At 38.0% G+C, this 4,499-nt stretch overlaps 1 pseudogene; it reads right to left on the bottom strand.

The window, feature by feature from the left end:
* Positions 1–2,013: 2,013 nt before the first annotated feature.
* Positions 2,014–3,067, bottom strand: LOC109448886 (malate dehydrogenase, cytoplasmic; annotated as a pseudogene).
* Between the last annotated feature and the right edge of the window lie 1,432 nt (positions 3,068–4,499).

Raw genomic sequence — 4,499 nt, 5'->3', positions numbered from 1 at the left:
ATTTACCTAGAATTCTATAGCCAGAGAGTATGTATTTTAAAAGCAAAGACAAATACAGACATTTTAAAACATACAAAAGCTGAAAGAATTCACCATCAGCACACCCACATTGTAAGAAACGTTCAAGTAATTCTTTAAGGCAGAAGGAAAATGATGCCAGATTGAAATATGGATATACACAAAGAAATGAAAAGCAATAGAAATATAATTATGTGGGTAAATATGTAAGCTTTTCATCTCATTACTTAAATCTCTTGCAAATGTAATTGTTTACGCAAAAATAATAAAACTGTCTTATGAGATGTATAGCATATGTAAAAGAGAAGCAAATGAAAATACCACAAAAAACAGGAGTGAAAAAATAGAAGTATAATAGTGTAAAGTTTTTATGCTACATGTAAAGTACCACTTGAAGATAGACTGCAATCAGTTAAAGATACATATAGTAATTCCTAAAAGCAAGCACTAAAATAACCAAACAAAGCAGTGTAGCTAATAAGCCAATTAAGGAAATAAGATGGTATCATAAAAGTAAAAGAGAAAGGAGAAACAAAGATTAGATAGTGTATTAGTTAGTGTATTAGTCAGTTTTCCAGAGAAACAGAATCAAAACGGTGTGAGTGTGTGTGTGTGTGTGTCTGTGTGTGTGTGTGTGTGTGTGTGTGGAGAGAGAGAGAGATTTATTATAAGAAGTTGACTCACGTGATTGTGGATGCTAAGCAGTCCCAAGATCTGCAATAAGGCAAACTAGAGAAGCGGAGGAGTAGATGGTATAGTTCCAGTGTGAATCTGAAGGCCTAAGAATCAGGAGAACCAATGGTAAAAGTTTCAGTCCAAGTCCAAAGGCAGGAGAAGACTGAGTCCCAGCTTGAAGACAGGCAATCTTCCTCTACTGGAAGCCTGTCCACGTTAGGAGGAGTAATTGGCTTTACTCCGTCTACAGATTCAAATGTTAATCTCTTCCACAAACACCCTCAGACACACACCCAGAATAATGTTTAACAAAACACCTGGCACTCCATGGCCCAGTCAAGTTGACACATAAAGTTCACCATCACAGATGGGACAGGTAGAAAACAAATAGCAGGATTAAACTTAACCATATCAATAACCACATTAAATGTAAATGGTCTAAACATCAAAATTATAAGTCAGATATTGTCTCATTGGAGAATAAAGTAAGAGCTACCTATATGCTGCCTAGAAGAAATGTTCTTTTTTTTTTTCAGTTGAATATACGATGTACGCGAGGTTGGACAATTAAGTTTGCCAACTTGTTGCAACAATGTTGCTAACCTTTTCGATATCAGAGGGATTATTTATTATGAATTTGTACCAAATGGACAAACAGTTAGCCAAGTTTACTATTTGGAAGTGCTGAAAAGGCTGCATGATAAAGTTAGACAAAAACGACCTGAACTTTTTGCCAACAATTCCTGGCTCTTGCATCACGACAATGCACCAGCTCACATGGCACTGTCTGTGAGGGAGTTTTTAGCCAGTAAACAAATAACTGTATTGGAACACCCTCCCTACTCAGCTGATCTGGTCCCCAATGACTTCTTTCTTTACCCAAAGATAAAGGAAATATTGGAAGGAAGACATTTTGATGACATTCAGGGCATCAAGGGTAATACGATGACAGCTCTGATGGCCATTCCAGAAAAAGAGTTCCAAAATTGCTGTGAAGGGTGGACTAGGCACTGGCGTCGGTGCACAGCTTCCCAAGGGGAGTACTTCAAAGGTGACCATAGTGATATTCAGCAATGAGGTATGCAGCACTTTTTCTAGGATGAGTTCGCGAACTTAATTGTCCAAATTCACATTTTATTTAAAATGCAACACTAACAGCATGATGATAAACTGTCACAAATTTGTACCAAGGAGCGCACAATCTTTAAAATGTGCTGTTTTTCACAAGTGATTTAAGTATAGCATTGTTCTTATTTGGTACTAGAGTCAAAGAGGATATTTAGATTCTTCAGCTTTCAGGCATTTAGTAACAGTGTCTAGTCAGGCAGAGGAAAGAAATTCAAAAGCAGTTTCTTTCTCTTCTGTTAGGTCCTTTGCAGTAAGAACCACATTCTCCCGAGAGAAATCATTCATAGGGAGACCTTCAACAACCTGCCATGTCTTACGTTTGATGAGAACAGGGAAAGAGTAGAGCAGGTCATCGGGAATACCATAGGAATGGCCACCAGACGTAGTGTCCTCTGATGCTTGTCACCAGATATTAAGAGAAAACTTTTAAAGCAGCCAGAAAGAAAAGACACATCACACACAAAGGATATGTGTGGATACAAGCTCTCGCTCTTGGATTCCAAACCAGAGGTCTCTGACGTGGTCCCAGATGGCTTTCGCAGCAGATATGGCACTGGATAGTTTTCAAGCCTTGATGACAGCAGTGCCATGCTGCTGATGCTCCCGTGAGCCAGGTGTCATCTTTCAGGGCTTCGGAAACACCAACTTCCTTTCCTTGCTGTTTCCCCCTGCAATGGTTGCTACCTGGATACTGAGATGAGGAATAGTTTCCCCAGTAGTGGCATCCTTCACATCATCAGAAGTCACACCAAGCATAAGAGCAATCTGAGCTTTAGCTCGGTTGTGATCCAAATATGTCAAGCAACTGAAGTTCTCCTTGGGAACAGACAGTGCCGACTTGGAGGCAGCCAGGCCATCGGTGTTGGCTGGGTTTCCCTCCATGATAGCTTTAACTGATTTCTTGGCATATTTCACATTTGAAGATTTTCACATTTGCTCTGAGCAAATCTTTCCTCTCTGTGCCATCCCTTCTTGGCATGGAGCCCACAAGAATGGCCACCTGCAGGTCCTTGAAGGCAATCTCTTCTTTATTTGTTGTGATGACATCTTTCAGGAGGGACAGGATATAGTCTTGCAGTGCCATTAGGACACCAGCTGGGACACCCATCATGGAAGTGATATCCAACAGCACAAGAATGACAAGTTGGTCTTTACCAAAGACAGATCCATTTCCAATACTGTATAGCAGTGAATATGCAATTTGACCAGCTGCTTCAGTCACAAGGACTCTGATTGGTTCAGACATGATCCGAAACCGTACGGACAATTTTAACATCTGCAAAATGAGCCTCGGGCGAGTCAGGTCACTTCTACCATATAAGCAACTCTAAGAAATGCATGTTAAATATGGTGACATAAATAGGTTAAAAAATAAAAGGTGAAAAAGAGATATACCATGCTAACACTAATCAAAAGGAAACTGTTGTGGTTATATTAATATCCAAAAAACTAAATTTCAGAGCAAAGAAAATTATAAGGAATAATGTAGGTCATTTTATAATGATATAGGGATGAATTCATCAAAAGGACATAAACACATAATTTAAGAAGGTTTTCAAATCAATGACACAAGATTCCATCTTAAGAAACTAAAATATAAAAGAGCAAATGTAAACAGAAGAAAGTAAATAATAACAATAAAAATGAAAATCAATAAAACAAAAACAAAACAACACTCAATAGACCCATCAATGGCCATTAAAATATTTCCCAAAAGAAAGATCAGACCATGGAACTGTATATTCAATGGAATTTGCCTCAGTGGCTGATTGAACAGTGGGAGTATGTATATTTTTAATTCTGCTGCTTTAGATCAGTGATTTAAAATTTTAACTGGACCTTAGAATCACTTACCACGCTTGTGTTTGGCCCCCTCTGGGGATTCTAATTCTGGTCTTGTTATGATGTTTAAAACCCCTCTGGTAACTCTGATGAACACACAACCATGATTAAGAAACGACTGACTTCCGTAATATGAAACGATATTTGTCCTTGACTTATTTTCCATATTGATGTGAAGAGATAATGAAACAGAGTTCTCCCAAAGCAAAGAATTCCTCAGGAGTAAGTGTGTGTGAGCAATGACAAAACATCAGGAAAGCGAAAAATAGGAAGAGCATTAGACCCTTGCTTTCCACATCACAACGTGCCCCAACCATAATGTAAGATGCTGTCCATGACGACCCAACACGACAGCCTATGTCTTCCAGGTAAATGTGCCAAACACGGTAGAATATGAAACCAGCTAAACATGAAATTAGCTGCACACTTTATAAAATATAGTAAGGATCTACAGGCTCTAAAATAATGAGAACAAGACAAAATTCTCATCAAGAGGAACAAAGATTAAATAGTACCTCACAGAGAAATTTATCACTACTATCAAAAAGAAATTATTTTCACCCAATGACTAAGATAATAGTTAAAATATAATGCTAATGATGATAATAATAATTCCTGTTTATTGAGTGGTTACTATATGCCAAATCTGTGTGTATGTGTGTGTGTGTGTGTGTGTGTGTGTGTGTGTGTGTGTGTGTGTAGGAGAGAGGCTGTATTTGCCTAATAGTCCTGTCTATCTTGTAAGTATGAATAAGGAAACAGTTCTAAAAGATAAGTTCAAAAAATTTTTGATCCTTGATCAACAATTAAGCATGCTCACAGGTTAGGTTATTAAA

The sequence above is a fragment of the Rhinolophus sinicus genome, linkage group LG05 (genome assembly GCF_036562045.2).
Source record: "Rhinolophus sinicus isolate RSC01 linkage group LG05, ASM3656204v1, whole genome shotgun sequence".
Classification (NCBI taxonomy): domain Eukaryota; kingdom Metazoa; phylum Chordata; class Mammalia; order Chiroptera; family Rhinolophidae; genus Rhinolophus; species Rhinolophus sinicus.
Note: the sequence above shows the minus strand (reverse complement) of the source record. Positions and strands in the feature narration are given on the sequence as shown.